The sequence below is a fragment of the Sinohyriopsis cumingii genome, chromosome 5 (assembly GCF_028554795.1).
Source record: "Sinohyriopsis cumingii isolate HCF-2022 chromosome 5, ASM2855479v2, whole genome shotgun sequence".
NCBI classification, from domain to species: Eukaryota; Metazoa; Mollusca; class Bivalvia; order Unionida; family Unionidae; genus Sinohyriopsis; species Sinohyriopsis cumingii.
In genome coordinates this window covers 38,547,869-38,564,646 of record NC_142965.1, presented here as the reverse complement: position 1 = coordinate 38,564,646, position 16,778 = coordinate 38,547,869, and positions in this window count along the sequence as shown.

Below are 16,778 nucleotides of genomic sequence, written 5' to 3'. Positions count from 1 at the left end.
AGAGACCGAAAACGTAGTCCCGTGGCACCAGCTACATTTCATGTACCCCAATGATGCGCATCTGCACAGAAAGACACGAAGGTACCATTTATGGTTCATAAGTTGAGCGACTAGAACGATCATGCAGGTTATTGGAATGACCACATAGCAAAATATCAGCGCCATTCCAAATAACATGAAGACGAAGATGGCATTCTCACGATAATGAGTTGCTGCATCGCAAGGGCGTCTACTTATATGAATACACGAGCCCTTATGTGGGATTCGAAGAAGCATGTCTTCAATACATAACGGACTTGTACAGTCAGCTCAACCGCGCCGGAAAGAAAAACAAAAGAGTTTGAGCATGTGGAGAGCGTGTGTAAGATATTCGGCTGCATTACACTGGCTAACATCACAACCTCTACCTCAAGTTCGATATTAGTTTGCTAGCGGACATACTTGAAACAGTGACACATCGAGCAGTCTATGACGACAAAAAGCAAAACAGATGGATATCCTACCTTTACACTAACACTATGACCAACGGGCGGTTTTAAGTGGACCAACCTAACCAATGTCTTATCAATCGCGGCAAACATTCTCGAATACCGTGAGGAGCTTAATGATGCGGACAGCGACTTCCCACTCGCTTCGGAGGAACAGTGCATCCCATGCAGCTGATTGGGTTGCTGTTAGCGCTGTTTAGTGAACAACCTGGTCGGGTGGTAAACTCACTGAAAGCACTAAATTGGTCTACAAGCTGCGAGCAAAAGAACACTTCCAGGTCCAATACGGGGTCGTACATCCAGTACAAGACAGATGTAAAAGAAAAGACAAAGCATGAATGTGAAAAGGATTTTTTCTAGCAGACGTGAAACTTTGTCCCTGGGAAAAAAATGGAAAACATATGAATGCTAATTCCGGTTGTCTGGATGAGGCCTGGAGACAAAGAAGACAAGCTGCATCGACTGGCTGCAGACTCCTCGTTACAGATGCAGAAATTCTTCAGGGTCAATCTTGTTGCTGTACACAGAATGAAGGCTAACCTTAAACTCAAAGTGCCCAATCAAGACGGTGATGTCGATCTTCCACTTGAGCAAGATCATGATGTACGACTTTTATTACCAACATATAAAAGAGTCATATGGTGGCAAGGCTAGCCTCGCGTACACGGACGGCGACAGCAAAAGAAGTATGGAAATGGAAGATTATTAAATGTATATGGGCGAGGAAGGCATGATGTACAACATGAACGACTACACAAAAGAGCAACAGCGGTTGGCACCACCAACGCAAGTGGATGTCGGGGTGCAACTATATTTACATTTTGCTTCGCAAGAGCGTCTTCCCACATGAAGTTCAAGGTTGGGAGCGTGGGGGTCGCAATCTTGGAGTTTGTGGGCCTTCGTCTGACGATTAACGACATCTTTAGGGCAGACGACCTAAAGGCCAATTTCAAAGGTTGTCGTTAAAGCGACATAAATACGCCCTATACCAACAGGCTTTTACCCATAAAAAGGAGGTCCATCATCAGATAGACATTCTTAGCGACAATCATAAAATTAGGGTCTTTTGCATCAACAAAACGAGCCTATCGACACTTGACATCAAAAATTGACTATCTCCAGACGCAGTCACGACGTGGGCATATGGTTACTACCTAACAGCAAAAGAGCAGCAAACGTCGTAGCCGGAGGAGTTCCTCGACGAGCTCTTTCGCGCTCAGTGGATTTAGATGTTAGCCTGGAACTATCTGCGCTTTATCGCGGTCCTATGTCCACTACAAGACAATGCGTGCCACCGACAAATTATCATCCTGATTTATATAAATATGCGTCGATGGGAAGCGGAACATACGACGTAGACGTAGACGTAGACTGTGCCGCAGTGTTATGAATGGTGTCAGTGGATCTGTCGCCTGTGAACCGTGTTACCTCGCCATTTAGAGCTTCCACTCAGTGCTGCGCTGTTGCACTCTCTCTCTCTCTCTCTCTCTCTCTCAGAAAGCAACTTTTCTTTCTTGACGTACTGGTGACCTAAACAGCTTTTCGGCTAGAGTACTGTTTGACCTACCAAAATGTCCTGCGCACAGTGATGCTGTCCTTACCCCGTTTCACATGCACACCATGCTGCCCTAGGGTTGCGTCATGACACCCATAAAGTCTCATCCGCCCCCACTTGTAGATACACTTTATCAGATTTAACATCCTCGCTTAAATTACTGGCAACATCGACTAAAGTCAGCGCACATACTTGTACTTGTATCGCTCAACCATATCGTACAGTCGAAACAATAGGTTGGGTTGATATACATTGTTAGTGGCTGGGACTCTAAACTGCGGTCTGAGGATTGTGCGCAGTGCGGGTAGGTAGATTTGTAACATGGTCTGCTACTTGTGCCCTTACATGGCAACATATTGTGAGACGTTGGAGACTTTACCCGGTTGTAATAGCTACAACGATCTTCCAGTAACTGTAGTATATTACTGCGAGCGTAGTATATATATCTTGCTTTCACAGCCGTTTCGTTCGTTATTGGTCTACAAACTAGCAGCTACCGCTCTAACTTAGCAACACAATAAGATGTATGCCACGTTAAATTGTTTTATATGTCAAGTAGCTTACGGCGGCGAGGCCCCCGGAAATAAATATCAGCTCGTTCGTTTGCAACTTAGGACAGGCTTGTAAAGTCAGAAAGCTTCGGGTTCATTGCCAAATTGTAGATAATTTGTGTTGCCGACCATAATTTCATATGGGCTGCCTGAGGAAACGGATGAGGATAACATGGCAGGACAGGATCGCAGACACTGAGGTTCTCAGAAGGTCAGGCACTAGAAGCATACACAAACTTCTGATGAAATCGCAAATGAGATGGGCACGCGAAATTACCAGGATGTCAGAAGAGCGACTACCACGGAAGACCTTAAACAGTGATTTGAAGGAGGGAAAGCTATCTCAGGGTGGTCGGAGAAAACGCTTCAATGATTCCCTTAAACCACCCTTGAGATATTTGAACGTTGACCTTGCGTTTTGGGAAGATCTCACATAAAATATCTCCACCTTGCACAGTCTTATCCATACTGGAGCTACAGACTTTGAACTGAGGAAAATTCAGAGTCAGTACAGACGCGTTAGATGCGTCAATCTTCAGCACGTCTTCTATTAAATAGCAATCACAAGCGGATTATCCTATCATTTCTGCCAAAATAGTTCAGAGCATAAATTGGGCTGATCAGCCACTCACGTACTATAAGAAACAAACCAGTTAATGATGTCATAGTAATCTTTGAACTCGAAGGACGAACACCCTGAGCAAGAATGGATGGATCCACTCAACGGCATGCAAGGGAGAGGCCACTCGACCTTCTTTACCATGGACTGGAGACGTTTGATCCATTCCTTTCCGTGAGATGAAAGTCTTATACTAGTAAGATTTTGTTGGTTAGCTACGATTACCGGGTTAACACTGAAGGGCCCGTTTTTGTAAGGTGGTCATTATATCCTTTTAGGTCCCGATCAATGCACCATTGCGGACACTTTACTTCCGTCTCTTATGAGTTAAAAAGAATCCATAAAATATACTTTTGTTACACACACACACACACACACACACACACATATATATATATATATATATATATATATATATATATATATATATATATATATATATATATATATATATATATATATATATATATATATATATATATATATATATATATATCATATGGCGAATAACATTCATTTCAAGTGGACTGGATCCAGCAAGGGGTCGCGTGTGTTAGGGATTGATTCTAACTAGACTGAGCGCTTTCGACTCTAAATAAGTCTTTTTCAAAGGCAGGTACAAAACACAGATAAGACAAACATAAAACACAAAAAGCCTTGAGGTTACAAAATTTCACTATTTCTACACGAATAAAACCTTGAAAATTTTGACCAGCTGGCTTCAACTTGATGCTGATACTGAAACATATTATATATTTACCTAGTAATCGATGAACCATATCACCATCTGTTTTATAATGCAAATTCGAGTAGCCGCATATTATACCACGGGTATTTCATTATTTAATTAGCAGCTGTAGGCTACTAGGTGACTCATAAGCAGACTGAACGAATTATTGAAATCAAAATTTGCCGGCTAGAAAAATATGATGATTTTGTTTGTGCGTGACTTATTTACAAATTTAGGTTACAATGCTCTATTATGACGAAGCACCGCTAGAGGATATATTAAACTTCATCAACAAAGAACCCAATTTGTGTTATTGTAACAATAGTTGTAATTTTATGCCGTCGATGCGATTTTTTTTGTTTTCGAAAATAAAATGTCTGAAAATGATGTCCGAAAGAGTTACAATCCGCTGCAATGCCCTCGAAGTCTCAAGACTATGTGAAGTCGTTGTGGGTACTTATATGACACAAATTGCCGTCAAAATCTGACTTTATATTGTATGGCTCCTGATTGATGCCGTTGTCGTTCGTGGTTCTGACAAAATCTGAACAAGGACCCAGAGGAAACAAATGATATTAAGTGCCCGTTTACTCTTGTTAGAGTGATGAATCTGTTTTCCAGATCTTCAGGACTCAGTAGCACTCGTGTTCGTGTAGAGTGGTGAATCTCTTTTACAAATCTTCAGGACTCAGTAGTACTTGTGTTCGTGTAGAGTGATGAATCTCTTTTAGAGATCTTCAGAACTCAATAGTACTTGTGTTCGTGTAGAGTGATGAATCTCTTTTATAAATCTTTAGGACTCAGTAGTACTTGTGTTCGTGTAGAGTGATGAATCTCTTTTACAAATCTTCAGGACTCAGTAGTACATGTGTTCGTGTAGAGTGATAAATCTCTTTTACAAATCTTTAGGACTCAATAGTACTTGTGTTCGTGTAGAGTGATAAATCTCTTTTACAAATCTTTAGGATTTGCTGGTACTTAGATAAGTGCCCTTTTGGTATGTTAAGGCCTTTTCCATTACTCCTAAAACAAAATGCCCTACCCTGGTATAGGAACTGTTTCAAGCGTTGTTAATACAAATGACTGCTTTAAGTCCAGAAGTAGTGTTTCAAGGAATTTACCATAGTAATTACACGATTTATAGAGGAACCTAAGAAAATGAAATAGTGATATATAATAATCAATATATATGCTTATTAAGTTTAGTGTGGTAAGTAGCTTCACAGAGTTTATGTTGAGGGTATGTCGACAAAATTCAAAGAAAATGTATGAGTAAACAAAAATGAATAAAAAAATTGAAAGTAAAATAATAAGTGTCTTAAGAAATAAAAGGATTGAGTTCAAGAGAAGGATACATTATTAATCAACAATGTGCCATGACTTATAAAGAAAGGGCCATTATTTATCTCAGCGTAAGAAACATATTACCAAAACTCAATACATAGCAAACCTTCCAGCAAACTAGATATACAAAGTGAATCAACCCTGGTCAAACCTGAACTACGTGAAACTTTTCTTGACTGTTATGTACCTGACAGTAATCTTAGATCTATCGCTAATAATGAACATTAGGCTCCGAAATCGAAAATGAACCACTTCAAATTTGATCAGCAAATATCGTTTGCAATTATCTATTCCTGTTAATACATAATTCAAACTCTTGTATTTTTCTCAAAATTTCGTTAAAGGAACTGACCAGCTGGAACCACATATTGAAATCTAGCAGTACAGAATTGTATCATTGTATTTAGAAACTTTTGTTCATGTTGTGGTGTTTAAAGCCAGGGAGGCCAACATATTTGGTGCAGGAAAAGCCGGGGAAGACCCAAGGAAGAACCATGAACCACTGAAGTTACTACCAAATTTTATCACATACCCACCCTGTTCGAGCACGGACAGAGGTGCGATCTGAGTAACTTGCAACGGCTAGCGTTATGGACCACTCGACCTTCTAGAGTCCCATATCTAGATAAAATGGAACAGTGTCTTAGTTCGTAAGTGAACAGGATGCAGGAATGTTCCTAAGCGTTATTTGTTTATATGATTTTCCATTCAAAATCACGTGTGTTTGAATCAACATATGTATGTATGACACTTGACTTGTTGAAATATGTATACAGGTGGTGGTATATGTTTATTTGCCTAAGTGGATCAAATGTTATGTAGGTATTGTAGAACTCTTCATTCATTGGGACGAAAGAGTTTTGCTGACATAGAACTTTTAATTCATTTTTGGGGGCCCCGAGTGGCCGAATGGGCTAAAGAGCTCACCGTTACGGATCACTGCCATCTCACCTCTGTCTGCGTGGGTTCGAGTCTCGGATTCGGCCAATATGGGTATGTGAGAAAACTTGCCAGTAGCTTCTCGTGGGTCGGTGGTTCTTTCCAGTGTTTTCCCGGGTTCTTCCTCCTCCATACTGGCCGCCATGTATAGCCTATCTTGTGCTGAAAAATGGCGTTAAACACTACAGCAACAATAACAATAATTCATTTTTCCTGTCTGAATTGATTTACCTTGTATAGTCTCGATTATTTTATGTATTCGTTTAGTGAATGTCTGTAATGTGTATGCATACACACTGTCCATTAATAGGGTGTTTCATCCTAGGCATGTGCAACCTACAACTCGCGACCTGGTTTTATTTGGTTAGATTTGCATCATACGATACATTTAAAGATCTGGAGAAAGTCACACATGTCTGTTTTATACGGAGAAACCTTGAATATTCTTTAAAAAAAAGGGGGAAGGGAGTAACAAAGGATATTTGCACTTTAAAGATCTTTATATTTCAATGTTTGTAATACTGTAATTTTCATGACATAGACGGAACTGTAAACGTTAACATGATGTTCCCCGAGTTTTATCCAAAATAATCTTGTACTTGATTGTTATGGAATCTAATATAAGTTTCTCTGGAACAAATAAATGGACATAATATGTCAACCTCCACCGTTATAATGGCAATAACATGTGATCAGCACTTTAACAAATGAAATAATGACTGGCTATTATCAACATTAAAGCATTATGATAGTTATTTTTTTGTTTTAAAACTTTTATATTTATATAGGTATTACTACGCAAATTGTGTCCCTTATCTAATTCCTAATTTATTCAAATATACAGTCTTCATGAAATTAAATGCATGAGTTATAAGCTCAGATTATGTAGTGGTCAGCTATTAAGTTTTACGGATGTAGGTCAAAACATGTTTAGAGGTGAAATCCCGGGAGGTGGGGGTGGTAAGTGCCCCCAACCCCATTGCCCATGACACAACCTATTAAAACTCCACATACTAGGCTATGCTGTACTCTTTGGAAATATTTGCACTTGAATAAAATAAAATGACAGAAAACTTTCGGTCTAAGTGGAAGAGACCTTACTGGAACTGTCCGGATCGCACTTGTATGCTTTGTTATTCCTAGAAAAAATCCCAGACGATTGAACTTAATAAACATATTATTTTCTGTTTAGGTTTTAATGCCTCTTTCTCTTATTTTATCCAGTGAAAGTTATACCCACCACTTCTAAGCAAATCTCCATGGAAATTCAAAATAAAATAAAAATCTGTTTTTCAAAGGAACTACAGTAAGGTACGATAACGTTTTATTAGGTCTAGAGATGCACATAGGAAAGCTTAACTGGAATTAGATGACCTGCACATGATTTCATGCCAATTGCATTCAGTTTTCAATCAGTGATCTCCAAATGTGGTTTGAATGGATGGGGTGTTAATGCCTCTGCGTACATAGAATCTTACGTAAAAGGAACAAGCGATTAAATCTCTCTCTCTCTCTCTCTCTCTCTCTCTCTCTCTGAATCCGAATGACTGTGTAGATAGATGAGAATTAATTATTGGGTCGTCATGCGAATGTGTTTGCTACACACGAATGCATATCATACCGATTGAGTTGCATCATTTTTTGGTGATGTGTGTATAGTCGTGAGGGAATTTGGGCTCGTGTGTGCAGGCAAGGCGATGGTTGCCGTTTACCCGCGGACTTCGGTTCGAATCTCCGTAGAGTACGAATTAAAAGTTCTCTAACCTGTAAGATAGTATTATTTGTATTAAATATTAATTCTGCCTACTATTACGCATTCTTCTAATGAATCCAGGGATAGCACTTTCCGTTCTATTTGGTGTATATTTATAATTCTCTCTCTCTCTCTCTCTGTCTCTCTCTCTCTCTCTCTCTCTCTCTCTCTCTCTCTCTATATATATATATATATATATATATATATATATATATATATATATATATATATATATATATATATATATATATAAACCACTAGGGGATTTATTAAACTTTGTCAAGAAAGAACCAAGATAGCTTTTGCTGGCCAAACTGCCCTTGCATTTGGTTATTAAATAGATCCAATTTATGAATCTGATAACAGGTCTCTTTCGACCTATTATAAATTGTCAGAGATGTTTATGAAAAAGCCTATGTGAGAAACGTAAATATACACTCAAGAATCGAATAAAGTTGAACTTGAATTTTTATGTACCCTGCAAATGACCTTAAAATACAAATGTTAGACAAAACTTAAGTGTTTATAACTCTTTGACTTATGTGTATATATTATACCCATGATTACATGGAGATGAATCAATCAGATAAGATCGACAGAGTAGGCAAGTCAGTTTATCAGGGAATACGGGTTGATGCGTGATTAAATATGATATGTCACGTATCTCAGCAACACTATTTCGGACACAAATTATAACAAAAAAGTAATAAATTTGCAATAATGATTATTAAGATGGTTTTCAACTTGACATTATGTTACGTATATTTAATTTATATTTGATTTAATTTAATTGTTTGTAAGTATTAAAACCTTTAATTTTTAATTTCATTACATGTCAAAATAATGTAGTTTTGTTTACTAAGAACTCGATACTTTTCCAGAACACGGTTTGACCTTGACTGTTCATTTATAAACACCTAAAGCCGGCCTAGCTCTCGACCTTGATTTAGAAATCAGTGAAAGAAGTAAACAGCTTTCTATTTTTTTTTATTCTCGGAGTAAAATGATTAGTTTTTATCAAGGTCATACTGGGGCTGCGTGATTTTTTTAAAATGTAAACAGCCTCCATTTCGCAATTCTGGGCTTTCTGAATTTGTGCTATGATTAGTTTTAATAGTGATGCTTAAAGAGAGATCTCTTAGTTAGGCTTAAAAACACTGGAACGTGAATGTGTTCTTTAGTTGTGACAGTTTGGAGTTATATTTTAATTTTTATTCAAATTATTTGGATTTCCTGGAAATATTTGAGTGCTCATACATAGTTCTTGGACAAAGACATTTCATTAAATTTTATTCAGAAAGTCAAACACCGCGTTATTGTTTGTGAATAACACAGACCTGTAGACCTTACAACACCATAAAGGCTACCGTATACGTCATCGCCTTCCATCTTGGATTTTTCGTCGGGACTCGAACTTGAATTCCTTTGAATATTTCATTACTAGGACTTCTAAAATTTAATAATAAGCACAGTGATTTGCAGCGCAATCAATCCGTAGTCGGCTCTAATAATAATGAGAGCTAAATTATATAAAATTGCCTTGCAAGTGGATTAAAAGAATTTAGAAAACGGGAAAATCAGACAAGAAAGCCGAAGTCATTCATTAACAAACATCGTTCACACAATTGGTCGTGCGTATGTGTGCGTGACATAGCATCCAATGTTTTATTTTCCCTGTCTATTTAATTTATGAACTAATGCACCTTTGAGCTACCGCTAGCATAAAAGATCTTTATTTTCTTGAAGGCTGCTGTCAGGCATAATATTATTTCATTTGGTTCGTAAATATAAGAGCAGCAGAGGGGGTGAACAGACCGAAACTAAAATAGTACTGAATAGACAAAAACAGTTTCGGTTTACTTATTTCGACGATAAACCTTTCCATGACGACCACAGAATAAAAAAAAAATATCCCTGAACGTCGAATAATTTCTCTCGGAGAGACTCTTCGACGACCGGGGAAATGCAATAACATCCGCGCGCTGACGTTCTTGGTTTACTTCAATAAATCTGAAACTATTCCCCCGCGGGTCGTCATTGACACGGTCGGTCGGTCCAGCCCCCCCCCCCCTCTGCTGCTCTACGAAATGAGTTTCCAAGGAAAAACATTTTTATGTTAGCGGAATTAAATCATTGACAAATAAATAATGGCAAATATTGGAGAAGCACATACGACTAGATTAGCTCGAGAACGTCTCGAAGCAATTCAGAAATTTCTTCCTGTCCGTGATAGTGTCAGACAAAAATTACAACTAAGACAGCAAGCACGGGAAGGCTTTGCAGAGACTACGGAGGAATTATTTAAACCCGTGACCAAAGCTACTGAAAAATCCGCAGCTGTTACCAAAGAGGCTTTAATAGAGCAAAGGAAAATTTTACAGGATATTTCAGCTGGACTTAAACCCCCGCCTCCACCCGATGAAGTTGTTGTGTCAGTACCTGCTGGTAAGCGAGTAACAGGGAGAATTACTGACCCCGCCAAAAAATTTACGCCGGATTATATTGAACTTCTTAAAAATGTACCAGAAGAGAAATTACCTGAGACAATACTGTTAGGATTGATTAGAAGAGATGTGTCTTTAAACCCAGAACACGGTTCTATGACAGATGATAATTTTATCAAATATTCGTATCGTATACGGGAAAATAAAAAACAAATCAGCAGGGACGATACAAAATACGATAGACTTGTAGATGCTATACGTAAACTTGAAATTCCACCATCGCAACCTCAAGAAGAAAAATCACCGTTGCAACACACAGAACGACAACAATATCCTTCACGGCGAAGAGCAATAGATCCTGACCTAACTCCGTTAAGTGAATACGAGGCTGCATCTGAAGGAAGTCCGCGGGGCCAAAAATTCAAACAAACTAGGTCGCCGATAATTAGCTTAACAACATCTTCTGAAAGTTTGCCTCAAGACATTTTATCCCCAAGAATTGTACCATCAACAGGGGAGGGTTTAGGATCCGGTTTTATTGCCTGCCCTAATAATATCATCGATGATGTATCACGGTTGGAAGTTCTCATCGGAGGAAGACGTGCCGGAAACAATTCTCCGGAAATTATAAATGAAGCCGCAGATATCTGTCAGAGACTATTTCAGCGTGGCATCATGGATATCAGCATCTACCGGGGGCTCATTGATGAACTCGCAGACGGTTACCACAGCGACTAATAATTAAATTTGCTAGCAAATTCAGTTAGATAAACAATAATTAAATAAAATGATACTACACGATTCTTTTCGCAGACCAAGAAGTGTCAGAGTAGTAAACTCACGATTACCAGTATACGAGGTTGTTTACGGAGATGGAGTCGGTGATGTTGTTAGGGATTTAGTCACAAGAATCGCTCCGAAAGCTGGACCGTTAGCAAAACAATTCGCGATGAAAGCCGCTGATGTTGTCAAGGATAAAGCCATTGGCACTGTTGGTAGTCTTGCCGGGAAAGCATTTCAATCAATCAAGGATCGACTAGCACAGCTGATACGGAAAAAAAACCCAGTCGAGAGGTTGGTGCCAGTAAAACTACCATCCACTGAAGCTATGCCGGCAAATGTTAGTAGCGTAGTAAATAAGGCCGTAAATCAGAAATTAGCTGAGATCGCAACAGCAGGAATTACCTCCAAAGCGTTGCAAGATAGTGTAACTGCTAATTTGATAGCTGGTAGTGGTTTCCGGTGACGATAACATTTTAATTAGATCATCACAAATAATAATAATGTTTGCACGAAAATCCAATGACGCGTTTGATATGTCCAAACCAGTACTTAAAGATGATTCTGTACGTGATTTTCAATATTATTCTTATGAAGCACGTGATCCTAACCAACGCGGAAGAATTGAACTACAGGTCCAGGATACAAGTAGATACTTCTTGCCCGCTGAGGCCTTCATCGAAGTTGAAGGTAGGCTTTTAAAGAATGATAACACTAACTACGGAATCGGCGACCGAGTTGGATTTGTTAACAACGGCATCATGGCGTTATTTAAATCCGCTATTTACATGATAGATGGAAAAGAAATTGAAACAATTCATGATAACGTCGACGTTGCCACAACAATTCTCGGGTTGGCGAGATACTCGGATGATTACACCAGATCAGCCGGACCATCAATGATGTTTGCAAAGGATATAACCGACAGCCCCGAGAACAGGAATGTAACAATGAATAATGCCGGTGACGCAGTTGCATCGATGAACGAAAATTTTAATTTGGGTTTTGCAACACGTAGATCGATGTTAAGTGGAGATGAAGAGTTCTCAGGTGTGATTCCATTGTCTCACATCTTTGGATTCTGCAGAGATGTCCACAAGGTCATATTCGGTGCCAAACACACAGTTGTACTTGTGCGAAAACCTGATGATAATGACGCTATCTGGCGAGATGCTGCTGTTGCCCCTGGTCAGGTAATACTAACTAAACTGTGGTTGTGGATGCCAGTGTTGTCTCCGTCAATCACCGAAGAACAACGACTGTTGTCTTTCATGGACACGGGCGGTAAATCACTGCTATCCTGGAAAACAACAACCACAGACGTTATTCAGGGTGATAATGGTGGGTTGTTTACATGGCATATATCATCGCAACAAGGAGTATCAGCACCACGACATATTTTCATTGCATTTCAATACCGTGCTAGAACAGATAGCCAGGAAAGAAATCCAATGGTATTTGATACACTTGGAGTTTCTGAAGTTTCGTTGAGAATAAATGGGCATCAGGAGCCATCTGAGGATATATTAATAGATTTCGAACATCATCGTGTCGCACGCGCGTATCATCGTCTGATGTCATTTATGGGGCGCGACCTTAATGTAGACACTGGCCTGCAAATATCACAGCGAGACTTTATGAGTTTATATCCGATTTATTACTTTTCGCTGGAACATCTTGATCTGGTTAAACAATCTGTTGTCGACCTACATTTCCGAGCTCGTGTAGGTGTTCCTGCTGGTGGTTACAGAGCGATTGCTGTCATACTCTCCGATAAAGCAATGCTGCTTGAAGGTGTTGGCGGACGAATGAGGGTCATCGACGCTCCAATCGAGAATATGTAACGCAATTAAAATCAAACTTAGGATATAATGTCATACAGTCATGTTAATGTCACCTTGACTTCCGGTCAAACGAAGAAATTGCAATCAAAGAACGCAAGCACGTGCGGGACATCAATAACACTAAAACGAGATCAGATTACTGGTGGTCCAAACAAATTGTCGTTGACTAATACTCAGCTTAAACATTTTAATAAGGCACTAACAGCAAAAACCGGTGTCCGACTTGATTTCTCTGCTGCAGCTATCAAGGACATGACTAAAACCGGTGGAATATTTCCTCTTCTCGCAGCAATACCGGCGTTGATTGCCGCGGCAGCACCAGCCGTAGCAAAAGCCGCAGCACTCGGTGCAGTTGGAACTGCAGCTGGAATGGCACTAAAAAAGGCAACGGGAAAAGGATACAAGAAAAAAAAGGGACGCGGTCTAAGACTACCAGGAACTCCACCATCATGGTATCCAAAAAAATTCTAACGCCGTTGAGCAATTTTGATTTACTCGATGCTGTTAAAAAATTGCGTGTAAAACATTTCAGAGGCGTATTTATGCGAGATCAATTACCGCAACGACCGAATAATCCAGAAACTGGCATTATCAATCTCGACAACAAAGATGGTCCGGGAACTCACTGGGTTGCTTACGCGATCGATCCACGTGGAATTATCTATTTTGATTCGTACGGTTTAGCACCGCCAGTTGAGTTTCTCAAGTATGTCAGCAGATTTTCTAATGTTCCAGTGTGGCAGTCGACGTTACCAACACAAACATTAATTGATCCGCCCATTTGTGGGAGGGAGGTTTTAAATGTTCTTGATGCAATCTCAAGAAATCCAGCAACTCCTCCTCATAAAGTAGTGTATGAATATACCGCATCGAGAAATGCTAGCATTTGAAAAACAGCAATAAGAATAATGGTGGATATTTACGGAAGACCTTTCACACGAGGAGGTAAACCAAGCACAGATGCTGATCTCTCAAAATATGCGACCAAAGATGAAGTCGATAATCTTTTGAATATAGCTGGAGTTGACCCAGATGAAGTTGCTATTTTCCAAGACAGGCAAGGAAAACTAAGAACGAGCAACATTAAGTGGAATGATATAATTCGCAGAGTTCTTGGAGCTACCAAGGATAACTTCGTTGCATTTAGTGATGGCGGCCGGATCAAGGACTCGAATATATCAATCGCAAGCATCAAAGACAGTATTGATAAAGGTGTTGATAAATGTGTGAAAAAAGCCGGTGACACGATGACAGGCGAACTCAGCATGAGCGGCAACAAAATAACCGCGTTAGCGAATCCCGAATCCGACCAGGATGCGTCAAACAAACAATACGTGGACATCGTCAACGGTAAACTAAATACGCTGCGTGCAGAGCATGATGTTCACGTGGGCGCGTTTACAAGATTTCGAAGAAACTTCGTAAAAACTGATGAGGTCGTGGATAAGTTCTTTGGGACTCCTCCAGTCGTCGATGTAAAACTCGCTGATGTAAAGACCGACATTAACACGATCAAACAAACACAGCAGGATATCGTATCGGGTATTCCTGATATCGTTAACAAAACCAGTTTGATTAAAGTTCCCACTGGAGTTACTCCGGGGCATATCACCAACATCGTATTCACGGTATCATCGGGATTCGCAACATGGTCACGACAAAATAACACTATCAAATATACAGCAACAGCCACCGGTGTTTACAGGTTGTCTGTGTTTTCAGCCGCTAAATTTGAAATCTTCACAACATATCCTTGGAGACATTCCACCGATAAGTATTCCGGGGTTTGCACTGTAATACTAAACAGCGGAACCGAGGAAACATTTATGCTTGAAGCCGAGGACGATAGTTTAACAGCAACATCTTACTGGTTTTGTTTGGAATTCGTCGCTGCAACGCCTCAATTGGTTACCGCGTAATTGAATAATGTCAACGACGCCAGATGCTCAACAATATCGATACAATCAAGTCCGTGAGTGGCAATCTGAGTTAAAAACTGTCATCGAAGTAACTAGTCAAAAAGTAAAAAAATACAAGCGCCGCATAACAGTGCTGGATATTATGGTTTATTCAGTATCTGCCGTTGTTGCATCTGCCGGAGCAATACTATCAGCGGTCACTCCGGTAACTGCAGCAGTCGCCGCCACGATCTGTGTTTCCGCGGCCACAACAACAGCTGGAGTTTTCGGCATCATAGCAAAAAAAATATCATCATGTGCTAACACAAAATTACACGATTACACGACAAAATTAAATACAGCCACGACCGCATATCAGAAATTATCATCGCTGATATCATCATCGTTAGACGTGCAAAGTAGCGACGCTACGATATCAGATTCTGAATTCAAACTAATGTCAGATGCGTACAATGACTATTTGAAAACTAAACAAATAAATAATGTCAATAGAACTGCTTCAACAAATAGTCACAAACACAACACCGGTAAGGACCACAATGATCTCAGTGTCCTCGACGACACCAGAATTCGGTATTAATTTTCGAACTCCAATTCCAGTGAGTGAAATCGCGTTAGCAAAGCTCAGTGTGTATCACAGCTGGCCCAATGTTAGGTCGGCATCATTTGGTGGTCTGCAGCCAAATAATTCATTCGTGTTCGGGAAAAGCAAAGCCGACTCCGGCGAACAGGGTGAACTTGACTGGAATACAATTACACTTCCCACTGGGAGTTATCAGATCGAAGAAATCAATAATGAGATACAACGCCAAATAAAACGAATCACCGGCAAGGAAGCCAAAATATCTATAACAGCTCATGAACCAACGCTGTCTGCGGTCATTGAAATCTCAACGCCAGGATACGCCGTGGATATTTATAACAGCTCAATCCGAACATTATTAGGATGGCCAAAGGCCCCCGAGGTTAAACCTCGTCCACCAAAACCTGAAAAATCGGATTTTATGACCTATAAAGAAGCACTACACGACCTCGAGTACAATTATTATTTACTCCTTGCAGATCAATTACTAGCAAGAAAAAGTACTTTAATGCCCGATACTTGGAGTATAGAAGCTCCACGTGTTAAGGGGGGGCAGGAGCTCCGTGTTTACCGTCTAGATGATATAGAATCTGAATTATTTATTCCGATCAATCTAGTACATAAACAACAGCTACAACTCCTGCGAGTATATTTCCAAGATTATATTTCTGATTTAACAAGTCCGCGTGATAATATTATCACAACCATAGAAAAACTAAACAAACTCGCATCGGCCATGGAAACTATAAATCTAAGAATAATTCAGGCTTTACTGGATCTTAAAGACTATATCGATGATAATTATAGACAGATAGCCAGAGCAGATTTTGCAATTAAATATGGTATTCAAGTGAATGATATTTCAGATTTTAAATTTCCTGGATATAACGTGCCCGAGCTGAGAAAATCAGTCTCTGATCTCATCGATCAATCTTTCGAAGATATTCTTGCCGCGTACGAACGAATAAAACCACAACCTGTTATTCTCAAGCACGACAACAGTACAGCATCCGATGGCAGACACATCTCACCCGGGATCGTAAATATCACAGATGTTATTGCGGTCAATCTTGTATGTGACGTCATCGATGGCAGTTACAGCGCATCAGATACTACGACGGCACAACAGGGGTTTATCCTGTATACGTTCACACCAAGAGACCCCCCTGGTTTTCTGATTGTGCAAGAACCAATCAATCCGGTCTATCTACGGTGTCATAACCCGCGGT